General features: G+C 42.2%; 1 non-coding gene across 1 annotated transcript; it reads right to left on the reverse strand.

Moving 5' to 3' along the window:
- Positions 1–1,898: 1,898 nt before the first annotated feature.
- On the reverse strand, positions 1,899–2,012 carry LOC140286491 (U5 spliceosomal RNA). The gene has a single exon (XR_011911292.1). It is a non-coding gene; the product is annotated as a U5 spliceosomal RNA (small nuclear RNA).
- Between the last annotated feature and the right edge of the window lie 20,152 nt (positions 2,013–22,164).

Below are 22,164 nucleotides of genomic sequence, written 5' to 3' on the forward strand. Positions count from 1 at the left end.
TCTTGAAGGGTCTGCCACTCTTTATAACATTCCCTGTACTGACTGACTATGATTTCATCCTCCAACAGGGAACAGTTGAGTTTCCACAGACCACTTCCTACCGTCACACCAGAAGGGGGTGAAAGGGTGCAGGAGAGCATAAGGTGGTCTGAAAAGAAAACAGGGGTTAATCTAACATCAGTGGGTGGGCAATCTCTAGTAAAGAAATAATCAATGCGAGAGGCTCTGGTGCCATCATGACTAAACCAGGTGAAGCCCTCCTCTCTGGGATGCATGGTTTTAAAACAGTCAGTAAGCTTAAAATCCCTGCATATGCCCTGAAGTAAAATCGAAGTCTTATCCACTTTAAAATCTACCCCTGCTCTTTTTCTATCTTTCCTGCTCAAGATACAGTTAAAATCCCCTCCTACAACTAAAGGTACTTGCCCTAGCATGTAAAGCTGTATATCTTCTAAAAGGTCATACCTTTCATTTTTTCCATTGAAACCATAAATATTTAAGAGGTTAAAGTCTTGCCCCATAAAATTCAAGTGTGCTAAAAGTGCCCGTCCGTCTCTCACCACTGTGCTACCTTTCACCATAACATGCGGATTTTTAATTAGAATGGCCACACCATCATTTTTATTTTGATTTGAGCCACTCCATATCGATAAATGGGGCCACATTTCCTCCCATTGTCTATGGTTTTTTAAAAAAGGTAGTCCACATTCTTGTATTAAAAACACATCTGATTTTATGGAGTCTAAGAAGGATAAAATACTCTGGGCTCTTGTCTTTGATTTCACACTTCTCACATTTAGTGTTGAGAAGGTGAGAACCATTAAAAGCATAAAGGAAAGTAGGTATGTCATTTTCGTTTTTCTAAGTTATCAAAACAAATTACACACAGGTTATTTCTTGGGAAACTAGCTCTTCCTTCATTTCTTTAGGTGAAAAGTGAGTAGGGTGATCTATATTTCCTTTTCGGACTCTCGGTGTTGGCCTCTGACGCAATGTTGCATTTAACTTTGAGTCCCTGGGGGTTGATTGCAGAGCTGAAGTTAAAAAGGAGACCTCATTTGGTGAGTCGGAGGGGAAGACTCTAGGTTCTTCCACTGAAGAACTGTCTGAAAGGGACCTAACCCTTCCCCTCTTCTCTGATACAACTGGGGAATCAGAGGCTCAGATGCCGTCCTCTTTGGCTGTTGACCTTCGGGGAGGTGAGTATCTTCACTAGACTCACCTGTCTGCTCTTCCTCCTCATTTAGCGTAGCTCCACCCTCTGCCTGTGAATTCTCACAGACTTCAACACTGAGTGGTGAGGCCTCTACAGACCCCTCCCCTTTTTGCTCCTCACTTCCAATCCAAGCTTTTGGCGGGAAGTTTGAATTTATTGGGTCAACCTCTTCACTTTGTTCACCAACTGCCACCTTTGGTCCTTCTCTTTGTTGGCTTGACTGTGGCTTTACCGTCTTTAATTTGTTGGCAAAAGATTTAGGGCAATCTCTGAAGAGGTGATTTAATTCTCCACAGAGATTACATTTCCTGCCATTTGGACACTCTCCAAAAGTTTGCCCAATTTCTCTGCTCTTCCCACATAACACCTTGGTACAAGCCTCAACCAGGTGCCCATGCTCACCACACTTGCGGCAGAACTTGGGCTGCCCCTGGTAGTGGATGTAACCTCGGTTTTCAAGGTGGCCAGAGTGTCGCCCACCCGCTGCACTGAGCACTGAGCACTTCAGCCCTTTTAAATGGTATAACTTTGCACTCCCGCACGCTCCAGCAAGCACCATTCAAGCAACAACTTTGCACTCCAGCTTCGAACATCGGCACAGTCGCAACAAGTAAGGCGACTCTACTCAGAGAAGTCACTCTGCACAGTAAGAAGATTTCTTTTGCACAGACAGAAAGGGCTTCACCCGCAAAGGTAAAGCCTGCCAAAAATAGAAACAACTCATTAGTGCTGCTCTCCACAGAAATCTTTAGTAAAAGGCGAAAGACTTGTACGTTATGAAGAGAAACCAGAGTACGATTATCCGTCACTGCGGGAGCAGGGCATCAGGCTAGTTGGCATAGCCACCTTCCCCATGGTGAGCTTTGCTTGGTTGAGACGCTTGCTCCCCCCCCCCCCCCTTGCTCCTCGGCTGACCAACTAGGAACAATCGGGCCCTATTCGATGGCTGCCTTGTCTTTTACTCTGTGCAAAAGACAAGGCAGCAACAAAAACACCACGAGAATCCCGTATTGAGGCTTTGTTCTGATCGCTCATTCGGTGTCGCGTTTCTTTCAAGCAATTCTCCCGGTTAGCCCACACTCGGCTCGCTCCCATAGCCGTGTTAAAGTCTACTTCGCATTCACTCTCTTTTCTCAGCAGACTCTTGGGATTTTATCTATAAAATGAATTCCTTCACTCAAACTATGTGAAAACTGCTTTGTCCTTAATATTTACCATGTCTAGAAAGATTTAAACAAAAAAAACAAAGTTGTACTTTGCAGTAAAAGAAAGAGCAAATCTAAAGTTTCAGGAATCCGAGAATAAGCTTACTTTCATGAGTTCTTCACGATTTCGGATTTTGCTATAAAATGAATTCCTTCACTCAAACTAAATTAAAACTGCTAAACCGCTAATCTGTTATATGTAAGGCAGATGTCAAATTCACCGAAATAGGATTAAAGGGTATTCGGCCAATCGAGCTGTAGCAGCTTCGGTAAAAGAGTATAAGTTGAAGAGTTTGTGAATAAAGGTGTGCGCACACATAGTGTGCTGTACGAAAATAGGCAGGGAGCAATGCCGGCTGGGGTATATGTTCTTGTATGTTGTCTGACTGTTTGATTTGAATGTGTTGTGTAAGTGTCCTGTTGAATGTTACATGTTTGGGCTTTGACACGCTTCACTGTGGTTGTTAACTGTGTGGTGTGTCCTGAAATGTTATATGTTTGGGCTGTGTGACATGCTTAATGCTTGTCAGTAGCTACCCACTTATTCATATATAGCAACTGACAACATAAGAAGTCTGGACATACTTTGATAGTAGTTGTAGAAGTATCCTTATTGATAATAGATCACTAATTCATAGTGATAGAACAGTAGATGAACAGGTGCTTGCACATGTCTCACGAAAATAAAATGGGTGTATGATTGCTGACGGCAGAGCAATACTGCCAAACTTATGAGTTCTTGTGGCAAACTTGATTCAGTGTCTTGACGTGTATACGCTGTTTCGCTGACTTGATTGTCACAAGAAACAAAGTGTGTTTGATAAGATCCGACCATTTTATTACGGGAGGATCAGTATGTATGGATTCTGATGTGACTGATAAACCCATTCGTATCTTAAGCATAATCTAATACGTGAGACAACGCCCTGGCACACGATAAAAAAAAAAAAGAGAGAGAGCGGTTTTGTGTCCCCACAGTCCATAATGTAGAAAAGAGAGAAAAAAGCCTTTCTGATTTGGTGTGTGTGCTCATAGTGCAGAGTGTAGAGAAAAGAAAGCCGTTTTGGTGTCACGGGTGTTGTGACTTACACACACACATTTCTAAATTGAGAAAGGAAATTATTTTAGAGGAAGCACTAGAGTTTAGATCCCACATTTGTTGATAGGCATTCATTTATTTCTTCACTTCTGATGAAGTTTCAACAATAAACAACAAACTTTGTATTATGAGAAAGAACCAGACTCATTCTTCAGGAATCCGAAAATAAGCTCTATTTTATGAGTTATGCACGAATTCGGATTCTCCTATGAAACGAATTCATTAACTCAAACCAAGTTAAGACTGCTTTGTCCTTCATATTTATTCATGTCTAATCAAGTTTCAACGATAAACAACGTTGTACTTTGTAGAATGAGAAAGAACTTCTTCAGCAATAAGCATCTCTCGACATATGACGAAATACAGATTTTGCTATAAAATTAATTCCTTCTATCAGCCTGACTTAAAACTGTTTGTCCTCCTTATTTATCCACTTCAAATCAAGTTTCAACAATTAAAAAAAATTTGTAGTTTGAGAAAGAACAACTTAATCTTCAGCAATCAGTATAAAAAGAGGTGCAAATGCCAACCATACATACCTAAAAGGTGGAGCGGAAGTATTCAGCTGCAAGTAGGAGTGAATGTTCGACCATAATTTGTAAAAAGCGGGTAAGAAAAGGTTCGAATGCCCGACTATATATTAACAAAAGCGGGAGGAGAGGTCTTCGGATGAGAGTGGGTGAGAATTTCCAACCATAATCTATAAAATACGGTGAAAAAAAATATGTGAATGCCTCATAGAACACTAAAAGCGGAAGCGTTTGGCTGCAAGAAGGTGTGAATGTCCGACTATATTTGGTGAAAAGCAGGTGAAGCAAGGTCTGAATGCCCAACCTTACATCATCAAAAGCGAGATCAGAGGTGTTCGGCTGCAAGAAGGCCATAGTTTGCCAAAAGCGGGTAAGGTGCGAATGACCGACTAAATATCAACAAAAGTGGGGGCGGAGGTCTTCGGATGGAAGTGGGTGTGAATATCCCACCATACAAGTATGGTGGAGAGGAAGCTGTGAATGGCCGACCATAGTAAAAGGCGGGTGAGAGAAGGTGCGAATGTCAAACCATACATAATCAAAACAGGGAGCGGAGGTGTTCTGCTGTAAGAAGGTGTGAATGACCAACCATAGTTGGTAAAAAGCGGGTAAGAAAAGGTTAAAATACCCGACTGTACACAATCAATAGCGGGAGCGGAGTTGTTCGGCTACTAAAAGGTGTGAAAGTCCGACCATGGTTTGTAAAAAGCGGGTAAGAAAAGGTGCGAATGCCCGACAATGTATGATCAAAAGAGGGAGTGGAGGTTTTCGGCTGCAAGAAGGTCTGAATGTCCAACCATAATTTGTAAAAACCGGGGAAGAAAAGGCTCGAAAGCCCGACTATACACCATCAAAAGTGGGAGCGGAGGTGTTCAGCTGCAAGACGGTCTGAATGTCCATCAATAATTGCTAGAAAACATGAAAGAAAATCTTCGAATATCAAACTGCACATGATCATAAGCGGGAGAGGAGGTGTTCAGCTGCAAGAAGGTGTGAATGTCTACCCATAATTACTGAAAAATGGGTAAGAAAAGGTGCGAATGCCTAACCATACATCATCAAAAGAGGGAGCGGAGGTGTTCCGCTGTAAGACGGTGTGAATGTCCGACCATAGATGGTAAAAAGCGGGTAAGAAAAGGTTAAATTACCCGACTGTACTCAATCAAAAGAGGGAGCGGAGTTGTTCAGCTAAGAGAAGGTGTGAAAGTCCGACCTTGGTTTGTAAAAAGCGGGTAAGAAAAGGTTCGTATGCCCGAATATACACCATCAAGAGCGGAAGCGGAGGTGTTCGGCTGCAAGATATTGTGAACGTCCGACCAAAGTTTGTAAAAAGCAGTTAAGAAAAGGTTCGAATATCTAACCAAACATAATCAAAAGCGGGAGCAGAGCTGTTCGACTGGAAGTAGGTGTGAATGTCAGATCATAATTTGCAAAAAGCTGATGAGAAAGGGTGAGAATGCCCGACTATACACCATCAAATGCGGTAGCGGAGTTGTTCGGCTGTGAGTAGGTGTGAATCTCCAACCATAATTGCTGAAAAATGTGTTAGAAAAGGTAAAAATGCTGGTCCATACATAATCAAAATCGGGAGAGGTGGTGTTCAGCTGCAAGAAGGTCTAAATGTCCATCAATAATTGCTAGAAAACATGAAAGAAAATTTTCGAAAATCAAACCACACATGATCATAAGTGGGAGAGGAGGTGTTCAGCTGCAAGAAGGTGTGAATGTCCACCCATAATACCTGAAAAATGGGTAAAAAAAAGGTGCGAATGCCCAACCATACATCATCAAAAGCAGGAGTGCATGTGTTCGGCTACAAGAAGGTGTGAACGTCCAACCAAAGTTTGTAAAAAGCAGTTAAGAAAAGGTTCGAATATCCAACCATACATAATCAAAAGCGGGAGCAGAGCTGTTCGACTGCAAGTAGGTGTGGATGTCAGATCATAATTTGCAAAAAGCTGATGAGAAAGGGTGAGAATGCCCGACTATACACCATCAAATGCGGTAGCGGAGTTGTTCGGCTGTGAGTAGGTGTGAATCTCCAACCATAATTGCTGAAAAATGTGTTAGAGAAGGTAAAAATGCCGGTCCATACATAATCAAAATCGGGAGAGGTGGTGTTCAGCTGCAAGAAGGTCTAAATGTCCATCAATAATTGCTAGAAAACATGAAAGAAAATTTTCGAAAATCAAACCACACATGATCATAAGTGGGAGAGGAGGTGTTCAGCTGCAAGAAGGTGTGAATGTCCACCCATAATACCTGAAAAATGGGTAAAAAAAGGTGCGAATGCCCAACCATACATCATCAAAAGCAGGAGTGCATGTGTTCGGCTACAAGAAGGTGTGAACGTCCAACCAAAGTTTGTAAAAAGCAGTTAAGAAAAGGTTCGAATATCCAACCATACATAATCAAAAGCGGGAGCAGAGCTGTTCGACTGCAAATAGGGGTGAATGTCAGATCATAATTTGGAAAAAGCTGATGAGAAAGGGTGAGAATGCCCGACTATACACCATCAAATGCGGGAGCGGAGTTGTTCGGCTTTGAGTAGGTGTGAATCTCCGACCATAATTGCTGAAAAATGTGTTAGAAAAGGTAAGAATGCCGGTCCATACATCATCAAAAGCGAGAGAGGTTGTGTTCGGCTGCAAGTAGGTGTGAATGTCCAGCCATAATTACTCACAAACGGGTAAGAAAAGGTAGTATTGCCAGACCATATATGATCAAAACAGGGAGCGGAGGTGGTTCAGCTGCAAGAAGGTTTGAATGTCCGACTAAAGTTCAAATATATTAACAAAAGCGGGAGGAGAGGTCTTCGGATGAGAGTGGTTGAAAATTTCCAACCATAATGTATAAAATGCGGTGAAAAAAAGGTGTGATAGAACACTAAAAGGTGGAGCGGAAGTGTTCGGCTGCAAGAAGGTGTGAATGTCCGACTATATTTGGTGAAAAGCAGGTGAAGCAAGGTCTGAATGCCCAACCTTACATCATCAAAAGCGAGATCAGAGGTGTTTGGCTGCAAGAAGGCCATAGTTTGCCAAAAGCGGGTAAGGTTCGAATGTCCGACTAAATATCAACAAAATTTGGGGCAGAGGTCTTCGGATGCAAGTGGGTGTGAATATCCAACCATACAAGTATGGTGGAGAGGAAGCTGTGAATAGCCGACCATAGTTTGGAAAAAGCGGGTAAGAAAAGGTTTGAATACCCGAACATATACCATCAAAAGAGGGAGCGGAGGTGTTCCGCTGTACGAAGGTGTGAATGTCCGACCATAGTTGGTAAGAAGCGGGTAAGAAAAGGTTAAAATACCCGACTGTACACAATCAATAGCGGGAGCGGATGTGTTCGGCTACAAGAAGGTGTGAAAGTCCGACCATGGTTTGTAAAAAGCGGGTAAGAAAAGGTGCGAATGTCCGACAATGTATGATCAAAAGAGAGAGCGGAGGTTTTCGGATATAAGAAGGTTTGAATGTCCCACCATAGTTTGTAAAAAGCGGGTAAGAAAAGGTTCGAATGCCCGACTATACACCATCAAAAGCGGGAGCAGAGGTGTTCCGCTGTAAGACGGTGTGAATGTCCGACCATAGTTGGTAAAAAGCGGGTAAGAAAAGGTTAAAATACCCGACTGTACACAATCAATAGCGGGAGCGGAGTTGTTCGGCTACAAGAAGGTGTGAAAGTCCGACCATGGTTTGTAAAAACCGGGAAGAAAAGGCTCGAAAGCCCGACTATACACCATCAAAAAGAAGGTTTGAATGTCCATCAATAATTGCTTTAAAACAAGAAAGTAAATTTTCGAACATCAAACCGTACATGATCATAAGCGGGAGAGGAGGTGTTCCGCTCTAAGACGGTGTGAATGTCCGACAATAGTTGGTAAAAAGCGGGTAAGAAAAGGTTAAAATACCCGACTGTACACAATCAATAGCGGGAGCGGAGGTTTTCGGCTACTAAAAGGTGTGAAAGTCCGATCCTGGTTTGTAAAAAGCGGGTAAGAAAAGGTTCGAATGCCCGAACATACACCATCAAAAGAGGGAGATGAGGTGTTCGGCTGTAAGACGGTGTGAATGTCCAACCATAATTTGTAAAAACCGGGGAAGAAAAGGCTCGAAAGCCCGACTATACACCATCAAAAGTGGGAGCGGAGGTGTTCAGCTGCAAGACGGTCTGAATGTCCATCAATAATTGCTAGAAAACATGAAAGAAAATCTTCGAATATCAAACTGCACATGATCATAAGCGGGAGAGGAGGTGTTCAGCTGCAAGAAGGTGTGAATGTCTACCCATAATTACTGAAAAATGGGTAAGAAAAGGTGCGAATGCCTAACCATACATCATCAAAAGAGGGAGCGGAGGTGTTCCGCTGTAAGACGGTGTGAATGTCCGACCATAGATGGTAAAAAGCGGGTAAGAAAAGGTTAAATTACCCGACTGTACTCAATCAAAAGAGGGAGCGGAGTTGTTCAGCTAAGAGAAGGTGTGAAAGTCCGACCTTGGTTTGTAAAAAGCGGGTAAGAAAAGGTTCGTATGCCCGAATATACACCATCAAGAGCGGAAGCGGAGGTGTTCGGCTGCAAGATATTGTGAACGTCCGACCAAAGTTTGTAAAAAGCAGTTAAGAAAAGGTTCGAATATCTAACCAAACATAATCAAAAGCGGGAGCAGAGCTGTTCGACTGGAAGTAGGTGTGAATGTCAGATCATAATTTGCAAAAAGCTGATGAGAAAGGGTGAGAATGCCCGACTATACACCATCAAATGCGGTAGCGGAGTTGTTCGGCTGTGAGTAGGTGTGAATCTCCAACCATAATTGCTGAAAAATGTGTTAGAAAAGGTAAAAATGCTGGTCCATACATAATCAAAATCGGGAGAGGTGGTGTTCAGCTGCAAGAAGGTCTAAATGTCCATCAATAATTGCTAGAAAACATGAAAGAAAATTTTCGAAAATCAAACCACACATGATCATAAGTGGGAGAGGAGGTGTTCAGCTGCAAGAAGGTGTGAATGTCCACCCATAATACCTGAAAAATGGGTAAAAAAAAGGTGCGAATGCCCAACCATACATCATCAAAAGCAGGAGTGCATGTGTTCGGCTACAAGAAGGTGTGAACGTCCAACCAAAGTTTGTAAAAAGCAGTTAAGAAAAGGTTCGAATATCCAACCATACATAATCAAAAGCGGGAGCAGAGCTGTTCGACTGCAAGTAGGTGTGGATGTCAGATCATAATTTGCAAAAAGCTGATGAGAAAGGGTGAGAATGCCCGACTATACACCATCAAATGCGGTAGCGGAGTTGTTCGGCTGTGAGTAGGTGTGAATCTCCAACCATAATTGCTGAAAAATGTGTTAGAGAAGGTAAAAATGCCGGTCCATACATAATCAAAATCGGGAGAGGTGGTGTTCAGCTGCAAGAAGGTCTAAATGTCCATCAATAATTGCTAGAAAACATGAAAGAAAATTTTCGAAAATCAAACCACACATGATCATAAGTGGGAGAGGAGGTGTTCAGCTGCAAGAAGGTGTGAATGTCCACCCATAATACCTGAAAAATGGGTAAAAAAAGGTGCGAATGCCCAACCATACATCATCAAAAGCAGGAGTGCATGTGTTCGGCTACAAGAAGGTGTGAACGTCCAACCAAAGTTTGTAAAAAGCAGTTAAGAAAAGGTTCGAATATCCAACCATACATAATCAAAAGCGGGAGCAGAGCTGTTCGACTGCAAATAGGGGTGAATGTCAGATCATAATTTGGAAAAAGCTGATGAGAAAGGGTGAGAATGCCCGACTATACACCATCAAATGCGGGAGCGGAGTTGTTCGGCTTTGAGTAGGTGTGAATCTCCGACCATAATTGCTGAAAAATGTGTTAGAAAAGGTAAGAATGCCGGTCCATACATCATCAAAAGCGAGAGAGGTTGTGTTCGGCTGCAAGTAGGTGTGAATGTCCAGCCATAATTACTCACAAACGGGTAAGAAAAGGTAGTATTGCCAGACCATATATGATCAAAACAGGGAGCGGAGGTGGTTCAGCTGCAAGAAGGTTTGAATGTCCGACTAAAGTTCAAATATATTAACAAAAGCGGGAGGAGAGGTCTTCGGATGAGAGTGGTTGAAAATTTCCAACCATAATGTATAAAATGCGGTGAAAAAAAGGTGTGATAGAACACTAAAAGGTGGAGCGGAAGTGTTCGGCTGCAAGAAGGTGTGAATGTCCGACTATATTTGGTGAAAAGCAGGTGAAGCAAGGTCTGAATGCCCAACCTTACATCATCAAAAGCGAGATCAGAGGTGTTTGGCTGCAAGAAGGCCATAGTTTGCCAAAAGCGGGTAAGGTTCGAATGTCCGACTAAATATCAACAAAATTTGGGGCAGAGGTCTTCGGATGCAAGTGGGTGTGAATATCCAACCATACAAGTATGGTGGAGAGGAAGCTGTGAATAGCCGACCATAGTTTGGAAAAAGCGGGTAAGAAAAGGTTTGAATACCCGAACATATACCATCAAAAGAGGGAGCGGAGGTGTTCCGCTGTACGAAGGTGTGAATGTCCGACCATAGTTGGTAAGAAGCGGGTAAGAAAAGGTTAAAATACCCGACTGTACACAATCAATAGCGGGAGCGGATGTGTTCGGCTACAAGAAGGTGTGAAAGTCCGACCATGGTTTGTAAAAAGCGGGTAAGAAAAGGTGCGAATGTCCGACAATGTATGATCAAAAGAGAGAGCGGAGGTTTTCGGATATAAGAAGGTTTGAATGTCCCACCATAGTTTGTAAAAAGCGGGTAAGAAAAGGTTCGAATGCCCGACTATACACCATCAAAAGCGGGAGCAGAGGTGTTCCGCTGTAAGACGGTGTGAATGTCCGACCATAGTTGGTAAAAAGCGGGTAAGAAAAGGTTAAAATACCCGACTGTACACAATCAATAGCGGGAGCGGAGTTGTTCGGCTACAAGAAGGTGTGAAAGTCCGACCATGGTTTGTAAAAACCGGGAAGAAAAGGCTCGAAAGCCCGACTATACACCATCAAAAAGAAGGTTTGAATGTCCATCAATAATTGCTTTAAAACAAGAAAGTAAATTTTCGAACATCAAACCGTACATGATCATAAGCGGGAGAGGAGGTGTTCCGCTCTAAGACGGTGTGAATGTCCGACAATAGTTGGTAAAAAGCGGGTAAGAAAAGGTTAAAATACCCGACTGTACACAATCAATAGCGGGAGCGGAGGTTTTCGGCTACTAAAAGGTGTGAAAGTCCGATCCTGGTTTGTAAAAAGCGGGTAAGAAAAGGTTCGAATGCCCGAACATACACCATCAAAAGAGGGAGCGGAGGTGTTCGGCTGTAAGACGGTGTGAATGTCCGATCATAGTTGGTAAAAAGCAGGTAAGAAAAGGTTAAAATACCCGACTGTACACAATCAAAAGAGGGAGCGGAGTTGTTCAGCTAAGAGAAGGTGTGAAAGTCCGACCATGGTTTGTAAAAAGCGGGTAAGAAAAGGTTCGTATGCCCGAATATACACTATCAAAACCGGAAGCGTAGGTGTTCGGCTGCAAGAAGGTGTGAACGTCCGACCAAAGTTTGTAAAAAAGCAGTTAAGAAAAGGTTCGAATATCTAACCAAACATAATCAAAAGCGGATGAGAAGGTGTTCGACTGCAAGTAGGTGTGAATGTCAGAGAATAATTTGCAAAAAGCTGATGAGAAAGGGTGAGAATGCCCGACTATACACCATCAAATGCGGTAGCGGAGTTGTTCGGCCGTGAGTAGGTGTGATTCTCCAACCATAATTGCTGAAAAATGTGTTAGAAAAGGTAAGAATGCCTGTCCATACATCATCAAAAGCGGGAGAGGTGGTGTTCGGCTGCAAGTAGGTGTGAATGTCCATTAATAATTGCTTTAAAACATGAAAGAAAATTTTCGAATATCAAACCATACATGATCATTAGCAGGAGAGGAGGTGTTCAGCTGCAAGAAGGTGTGAATGTCCAGCCATAATTACTCACAAATGGGTAAGAAAAGGTACTATTGCCAGACCATATATGATCAAAACAGGGAGCGGAGGTGGTTCAGCTGCAAGAAGGTTTGAATGTCCGACTAAAGTTTGTAAAAAGCGGGTAAGACAAGGTGTGAATGCCCGACAATGTATGATCAAAAGAGGAGCGGAGGTTTTCGGCTGCAAGACGGTCTGAATGTCCACCCATAATTACTGAAAAATGGGTAAGAAAAGGTGCGAAAGCCCAACCGCACATGATCATAAGTGGATGAGAAGGTGTTCGACTGCAAGTAGGTGTGAATGTAAGATCATAATTTGTAAAAAGCGGGTAAGAAAAGGTAAGAATGCCCAACCATAAATTATCAAAAGCGGCAGCAGAGTTTTGGCTGGTATTTATCAATGTCTAGATAGATTTCAACAAAAAACAACGTTGTACTTTGCAGTAAAAGAAAGGGCAAATCAAAAGTTTTAGGAATCCGAGAATAAGCTTATTTTCATGAGTTCTGCACGATTTCGGATTTTATGTATAAAATGAATTTCTTCACGCAAACTAAGTTAACACTGCTTTGTCCTTCATATGTACCCATTTCTACATATATTTCAAGCATAAACTTCCTCATATTACCCTGAATGAGAAAGAGCCACACTTGTGATTAAGCCATACCTCCCTTTTGAGGAGTTCTGCATGATTTGGGATTTTATCTATAAAATTAATTCCTTCACTCAAACTATGTTAAAACGGCTTTTACCTTCATATTTATCAATGTCTCGATAGATTTAAACAAAAAAACAACGTTGTACTTTGCAATAAAAGAAAGAGCAAATCAAAAGTTTTAGGAATCCGAGAATAAGCTTATTTTCATGAGTTCTGCACGATTTCGGATTTTATGTATAAAATGAATTCATTCACTCAAACCAAGTTAAAACTGCTTTTTCCTTCATATTTATCAATGTCTAGATCGACTTCAACAAAGAACAACATTGTATTTTGCAGTAGAAGAAAGAGCAAAACTGAAGGATCAGGAATCCGAGAATAAGCTTCTTTTCATACGTTCTGCATGATTTGGGATTTTATGTATAAAATGAATTCCTTCACTCAAACTAAGTTAACACTGCTTTGTCCTTCATATGTACCCATTTCTACATATATTTCAAGCATAAACTTCCTCATACTACCCTGAATGAGAAAGAACCACACTTGTGATTAAGCCATACGCCCCTTTTGAGGAGTTCTGCATGATTTGGGATTTTATCTATAAAATCAATTCCTTCACTCAAACTATGTTAAAACGGCTTTTACCTTCATATTTATCAATGTCTCGATAGATTTAAACAAAAAACAACGTTGTACTTTGCAGTAAAAGAAAGAGCCAATCAAAAGTTTTAGGAATCCGAGAATAAGCTTATTTTCATGAGTTCTGCACGATTTCGGATTTTATGTATAAAATGAATTCATTCACTCAAACCAAGTTAAAACAGCTTTTTCCTTCATATTTATCAATGTCTAGATCGACTTCAACAAAGAACAACATTGTATTTTGCAGTAGAAGAAAGAGCAACACTGAAGGATCAGGAATCCGAGAATAAGCTTATTTTCTTATGGGCAAGTGGGAACTGCTTTGTCCTTCATATTTATCAATGTGTAGATGGATTTCAACTTCTTCTACTGCAAAGTCCAATGTTTTTCTTTGTTGAAGTCGATCTAGACATTGATGAATATGGAAGGACAAAGCAGTTTTAACTTGGTTTGAGCAAAGCAATTCATTTTATAGCAAAATCCGAAATCGTGCAGAACTCATGAAAGCAGGCTTATACTCGGATTCCTGAAACTTAAGATTTGCTCTTTCTTTTACTGCAAAGTACAACGTTGTTTTTTTGTTTAAATATGTCTAGACATGGTAAATATGAAGGACAAATCAGTTTTAACATAGTTTGAGTGAAGTAATGCATTTTATAAGCAAAATCCCAAATCATGCGGAACTCACGAAATGCTTTTTCTCGCTTTTCACTGCTTTTTACAAACTTTGGTTGGACGTTCACACCTTCTTGCATCCGAACACCTCCGCTTCCGCTTTTGATGATGTATATTCGGGCATTCGAACCTTTTATTACCCGCTTTTTACAAACCATTGTCGGACTTTCACACCTTCTTGCAGCCGAACACCACCTCTCCCGCTTTTGATGATGTATGGTCCAGTATTCTTACCTTTTCTAACACATTTTTCAGCAATTATGGTCGGACAATCACACCTACTCACAGCTGGACACCTCCGCTCCCGCTTTTGATCATACAATGTCGGGACATCGCTCCTTGTCTTACCAGCTTTTTACAAACTTTAGTCGAACATTCACACCTTCTTGCAGCTGAACACCTCCGCTCCCGCTTTTGATGATGGATAGTCGGGCTTTCGAGCCTTTTCTTACCCGGTTTTTACAAATTATGGTTGGACATTCAGACCTTGCAGCCGAACACCTCCGCTCTCTCTTTTGATCATACATTGTTGGGCATTCGCACCTTGTCTTACCCGCTTTTTACAAACTATAGTCAGACATTCACACCTTGCAGCTGAACCTCCGCTCCCTGTTTTGATCAAGTATGGTCTGGCAATACTACCTTTACTTCCCCCGTTTGTGAGTAATTATGGCTGGACATTCACACCTACTTGCAGTCGAACTGCTCTGCTACCGCTTTTGATTATGTTTGGTTTGGATATTCGAACCTTTTCTTAACTGCTTTTTACAAACCATGGTCGGACTTTCACACCTTCTTGTAGCCGAACAACTCCGCTCCCGCTATTGATTGTGTACAGTCGGGTAATTTAACCTTTTCTTACCCGCTTTTTACCAACTATGGTCGGACATTCACACCGTCTTACAGCGGAACACCTCCACTCCCGCTTTTTATGGTGTGTAGTCGGGCATTCGAACCTTTTCTTACCCGCTATTTACAAACTATGGTACGACATTCAAACCTTCGTGTATCCGAAAACTCCGCTCTCTCTTTTGATCATACATTGTCGGACATTCGCACCTTTTCTTACCCGCTTTTTACAAACCATGGTCGGACTGTCACACCTTCTTGTAGCCGAACACATCCGCTCCCTCTTTTGATTGTGTACAGTCGGGTATTTTAACCTTTTCTTACCCGCTTTTTACCAAGTATGGTCAGACATTCACACCTTCGTACAGCGGAACACCTCCGCTCCCTCTTTTGATGGTGTATGTTCGGGCATTCAAACCTTTTCTTACCCGCTTTTTACAAACCATGGTCGGACTTTCACACCTTCTTGTAGCCGAACAACTCCGCTCCCGCTATTGATTGTGTACAGTCGGGTATTTTAACTTTTCTTACCCGCTTTTTACCAACTATGGTTGGACATTCACACCGTCTTACAGCGGAACACCTCCGCTCCCGCTTTTTATGGTGTATAGTCGGGCATTCGAACCTTTTCTTACCCGCTATTTACAAACTATGGTAGGATATTCAAACCTTCGTGTATCCGAAAACCTCCGCTCTCTCTTTTGATCATACATTGTCGGACATTCGCACCTTTTCTTACCCGCTTTTTACAAACCATGGTCGGACTTTCACACCTTTTAGTAGCCGAACAACTCCGCTCCCGCTATTGATTGTGTACAGTCGGGTATTTTAACCTTTTCTTACCCGCTTTTTACCAACTATGGTTGGACATTCACACCTTCTTACAGCAGAACACCTCCGCTCCCTGTTTTGATTATGTATGGTTTGACATTCGCACCTTCTCTCACCCGCCTTTTACTATGGTCGGCCATTCACAGCTTCCTCTCCACCATACTTGTATGGTGGGATATTCACACCCACTTGCATCCGAAGACCTCCGCCCCCACTTTTGTTGATATTTAGTCGGTCATTCGCACCTTACCCGCTTTTGGCAAACTATGGCCTTCTTGCAGCCAAACACCTCTGATCTCGCTTTTGATGATGTAAGGTTGGGCATTCAGACCTTGCTTCACCTGCTTTTCACCAAATATAGTCGGACATTCACACCTTCTTGCAGCCGAACACTTCCTCTCCACCTTTTAGTGTTCTATCACACCTTTTTTTCACCGCATTTTATACATTATGGTTGGAAATTTTCAACCACTCTCATCCGAAGACCTCTCCTCCCGCTTTTGTTAATATATTTGAACTTTAGTCGGACATTCAAACCTTCTTGCAGCTGAACCACCTCCGCTCCCTGTTTTGATCATATATGGTCTGGCAATACTACCTTTTCTTACCCGTTTGTGAGTAATTATGGCTGGACATTCACACCTACTTGCAGCCGAACACAACCTCTCTCGCTTTTGATGATGTATGGACCGGCATTCTTACCTTTTCTAACACATTTTTCAGCAATTATGGTTGGAGATTCACACCTACTCACAGCCGAACAACTCCGCTCCCGCATTTGATGGTGTATAGTCGGGCATTCTCACCCTTTCTCATCAGCTTTTTGCAAATTATGATCTGACATTCACACCTACTTGCAGTCGAACAGCTCTGCTCCCGATTTTGATTATGTATGGTTGGATATTCGAACCTTTTCTTAACTGCTTTTTACAAACTTTGGTTGGACGTTCACACCTTCTTGTAGCCGAACACATGCACTCCTTCTTTTGATGATGTATGGTTGGGCATTCGCACCTTTTTTTTACCCATTTTTCAGGTATTATGGGTGGACATTCACACCTTCTTGCAGCTGAACACCTCCTCTCCCACTTATGATCATGTGTGGTTTGATTTTCGAAAATTTTCTTTCATGTTTTCTAGCAATTATTGATGGACATGTAGACCTTCTTGCAGCTGAACACCACCTCTCCCGATTTTGATGATGTATGGACCGGCATTTTTACATTTTCTAACACATTTTTCAGCAATTATGGTTGGAGATTCACACCTACTCACAGCCGAACAACTCCGCTCCCGCATTTGATGGTGTATAGTCGGGCATTCTCACCCTTTCTCATCAGCTTTTTGCAAATTATGATCTGACATTCACACCTACTTCCAGTCGAACAGCTCTGCTCCCGCTTTTGATTATGTTTGGTTAGATATTCGAACCTTTTCTTAACTGCTTTTTACAAACTTTGGTCGGACGTTCACAATATCTTGCAGCCGAACACCTCCGCTTCCGCTTTTGATGGTGTACAGTCGGGAATTTTAACCTTTTCTTACCCGCTTTTTACCAAGTATGGTCGGAAATTCACACCTTCGTACAGCGGAACACCTCCGCTCCCTCTATTGATGGTGTATGTTCGGGCATTCAAACCTTTTCTTACCCGCTTTTTCCAAACTATGGTCGGCTATTCACAGCTTCCTCTCCACCATACTTGTATGGTGGGATATTCACACCCACTTGCATCCGAAAACCTCCGCCCCAAATTTTGTTGATATTTAGTCGGACATTCGCACCTTACCCGCATTTTGCAAACTATGGCCTTCTTGCAGCCAAACAACTCTGATCTTAATTTTGATGATGTAAGGTTGGGCATTCAGACCTTGCTTCACCTGCTTTTCACCAAATATAGTCGGACATTCACACCTTCTTGCAGCCGAACACTTCCGCTCCACCTTTTAGTGTTCTATCACACCTTTTTTTTCACCGCATTTTATACATTATGGTTGGAAATTTTCAACCACTTTCATCCGAAGACCTCTCCTCCCGCTTTTGTTAATATATTTGAACTTTAGTTTGACATTCAAACCTTCTTGCAGCTGAACCTCCTCCGCTCCCGGTTTTGATCATATATGGTCTGGCAATACTACCTTTTCTTACCCGTTTGTGAGTAATTATGGCTGGACATTCACACCTACTTGCAGCCGAACACAACCTCTCTCGCTTTTGATGATGTATGGACCGGCATTTTTACCTTTTCTAACACATTTTTCAGCAATTATGGTCGGAGATTCACACCTACTCACAGCCGAACAACTCCGCTCCCGCATTTGATGATGTATAGTCGGGCATTCTCACCCTTTCTCATCAGCTTTTTGCAAATTATGATCTGACATTCACACCTACTTGCAGTCGAACAGCTCTGCTCCCGATTTTGATTATGTATGGTTGGATATTCGAACCTTTTCTTAACTGCTTTTTACAAACTTTGGTTGGACGTTCACACCTTCTTGTAGCCGAACACATGCACTCCTTCTTTTGATGATGTATGGTTGGGCATTCGCACCTTTTTTTTACCCATTTTTCAGGTATTATGGGTGGACATTCACACCTTCTTGCAGCTGAACACCTCCTCTCCCACTTATGATCATGTGTGGTTTGATTTTCGAAAATTTTCTTTCATGTTTTCTAGCAATTATTGATGGACATGTAGACCTTCTTGCAGCTGAACACCACCTCTCCCGATTTTGATGATGTATGGACCGGCATTTTTACATTTTCTAACACATTTTTCAGCAATTATGGTTGGAGATTCACACCTACTCACAGCCGAACAACTCCGCTCCCGCATTTGATGGTGTATAGTCGGGCATTCTCACCCTTTCTCATCAGCTTTTTGCAAATTATGATCTGACATTCACACCTACTTCCAGTCGAACAGCTCTGCTCCCGCTTTTGATTATGTTTGGTTAGATATTCGAACCTTTTCTTAACTGCTTTTTACAAACTTTGGTCGGACGTTCACAATATCTTGCAGCCGAACACCTCCGCTTCCGCTTTTGATGGTGTACAGTCGGGAATTTTAACCTTTTCTTACCCGCTTTTTACCAAGTATGGTCGGACATTCACACCTTCGTACAGCGGAACACCTCCGCTCCCTCTATTGATGGTGTATGTTCGGGCATTCAAACCTTTTCTTACCCGCTTTTTCCAAACTATGGTCGGCTATTCACAGCTTCCTCTCCACCATACTTGTATGGTGGGATATTCACACCCACTTGCATCCGAAAACCTCCGCCCCAAATTTTGTTGATATTTAGTCGGACATTCGCACCTTACCCGCATTTTGCAAACTATGGCCTTCTTGCAGCCAAACAACTCTGATCTTAATTTTGATGATGTAAGGTTCGGCATTCAGACCTTGCTTCACCTGCTTTTCACCAAATATAGTCGGACATTCACACCTTCTTGCAGCCGAACACTTCCGCTCCACCTTTTAGTGTTCTATCACACCTTTTTTTTCACCGCATTTTATACATTATGGTTGGAAATTTTCAACCACTTTCATCCGAAGACCTCTCCTCCCGCTTTTGTTAATATATTTGAACTTTAGTTTGACATTCAAACCTTCTTGCAGCTGAACCTCCTCCGCTCCCGGTTTTGATCATATATGGTCTGGCAATACTACCTTTTCTTACCCGTTTGTGAGTAATTATGGCTGGACATTCACACCTACTTGCAGCCGAACACAACCTCTCTCGCTTTTGATGATGTATGGACCGGCATTTTTACCTTTTCTAACACATTTTTCAGCAATTATGGTCGGAGATTCACACCTACTCACAGCCGAACAACTCCGCTCCCGCATTTGATGATGTATAGTCGGGCATTCTCACCCTTTCTCATCAGCTTTTTGCAAATTATGATCTGACATTCACACCTACTTGCAGTCGAACAGCTCTGCTCCCGATTTTGATTATGTATGGTTGGATATTCGAACCTTTTCTTAACTGCTTTTTACAAACTTTGGTTGGACGTTCACACCTTCTTGTAGCCGAACACATGCACTCCTTCTTTTGATGATGTATGGTTGGGCATTCGCACCTTTTTTTTACCCACTTTTCAGGTATTATGGGTGGACATTCACACCTTCTTGCAGCTGAACACCTCCTCTCCCACTTATGATCATGTGTGGTTTGATTTTCGAAAATTTTCTTTCATGTTTTCTAGCAATTATTGATGGACATTTAGACCTTCTTGCAGCTGAACACCACCTCTCCCGATTTTGATGATGTATGGACCGGCATTTTTACCTTTTTTAACACATTTTTCAGCAATTATGGTTGGAGATTCACACCTACTCACAGCCGAACAACTCCGCTCCCGCATTTGATGGTGTATAGTCGGGCATTCTCACCCTTTCTCATCAGCTTTTTGCAAATTATGATCTGACATTCACACCTACTTCCAGTCGAACAGCTCTGCTCCCGCTTTTGATTATGTTTGGTTAGATATTCGAACCTTTTCTTAACTGCTTTTTACAAACTTTGGTCGGACGTTCACAATATCTTGCAGCCGAACACCTCCGCTTCCGCTTTTGATGGTGTACAGTCGGGAATTTTAACCTTTTCTTACCCGCTTTTTACCAAGTATGGTCGGACATTCACACCTTCGTACAGCGGAACACCTCCGCTCCCTCTATTGATGGTGTATGTTCGGGCATTCAAACCTTTTCTTACCCGCTTTTTCCAAACTATGGTCGGCTATTCACAGCTTCCTCTCCACCATACTTGTATGGTGGGATATTCACACCCACTTGCATCCGAAAACCTCCGCCCCAAATTTTGTTGATATTTAGTCGGACATTCGCACCTTACCCGCATTTTGCAAACTATGGCCTTCTTGCAGCCAAACAACTCTGATCTTAATTTTGATGATGTAAGGTTGGGCATTCAGACCTTGCTTCACCTGCTTTTCACCAAATATAGTCGGACATTCACACCTTCTTGCAGCCGAACACTTCCGCTCCACCTTTTAGTGTTCTATCACACCTTTTTTTTCACCGCATTTTATACATTATGGTTGGAAATTTTCAACCACTTTCATCTGAAGACCTCTCCTCCCGCTTTTGTTAATATATTTGAACTTTAGTTTGACATTCAAACCTTCTTGCAGCTGAACCTCCTCCGCTCCCTGTTTTGATCATATATGGTCTGGCAATACTACCTTTTCTTACCCGTTTGTGAGTAATTATGGCTGGACATTCACACCTACTTGCAGCCGAACACAACCTCTCTCGCTTTTGATGATGTATGGACCGGCATTTTTACCTTTTCTAACACATTTTTCAGCAATTATGGTCGGAGATTCACACCTACTCACAGCCGAACAACTCCGCTCCCGCATTTGATGATGTATAGTCGGGCATTCTCACCCTTTCTCATCAGCTTTTTGCAAATTATGATCTGACATTCACACCTACTTGCAGTCGAACAGCTCTGCTCCCGCTTTTGATTATGTTTGGTTGGATATTCGAACCTTTTCTTAACTTCTTTTTACATATTTTGGTTGGACGTTCACACCTTCTTGTAGCCGAACACTTCCACTCCTGCTTTTGATGATGTATGGTTGGGCATTCACACCTTTTTTTTGCCCATTTTTCAGGAATTATGGGTGGACATTCACACCTTGCAGCTGAACACCTCCTATCCCACTTATGATCATGTGCGGTTTGATTTTCGAAAAGTTTCTTTCATGTTTTCTAGCAATTATTGATGGACATGTAGACCTTCTTGCAGCTGAACACCTCCGCTCCCGCTTTTGATCATACATTGTCAGGCATTCGCACCTTGTCTTACCCACTTTTTACAAACTTTAGTCGAACAATCACACCTTTTTGCAGCCGAACACCACCTCTACCGCTTTTGATGATGTATGGTCCAGCATTCTTACCTTTTCTAACACATTCTTCAGCAATTATGGTCGGACATTCACACCTACTCAGAGCCGAACACTTCCGCTCCCGCATTTGATGGTCTATAGTCGGGCATTCTAAAGCGGAAAAGACTCATTCTTATGTTTGGTTAGATATTCGAACCTTTTCTTAACTGCTTTTTACAAACTTTGGTCGGACGTTCACAATATCTTGCAGCCGAACACCTCCGCTTCCGCTTTTGATGGTGTATATTCGGGCATACGAACCTTTTCTTACCCGCTTTTTACAAACCAAGGTCGGACTTTCACACCTTCTCTTTGCTGAACAACTCCGCTCCCTCTTTTGATTGTGTACAGTCTGGTAATTTAACCTTTTCTTACCCGCTTTTTACCATCTATGGTCGGACATTCACACCGTCTTACAGCGGAACACCTCCGCTCCCTCTTTTGATGATGTATGGTTAGGCATTCGCACCTTTTCTTACCCATTTTTCAGTAATTATGGGTAGACATTCACACCTTCTTGCAGCTGAACACCTCCTCTCCTGCTTAAGATCAT

This window comes from Leuresthes tenuis, unplaced genomic scaffold, assembly GCF_036924035.1.
Source record: "Leuresthes tenuis unplaced genomic scaffold, fLeuTen1.0.hap1 SCAF_96, whole genome shotgun sequence".
NCBI classification, from domain to species: Eukaryota; Metazoa; Chordata; class Actinopteri; order Atheriniformes; family Atherinopsidae; genus Leuresthes; species Leuresthes tenuis.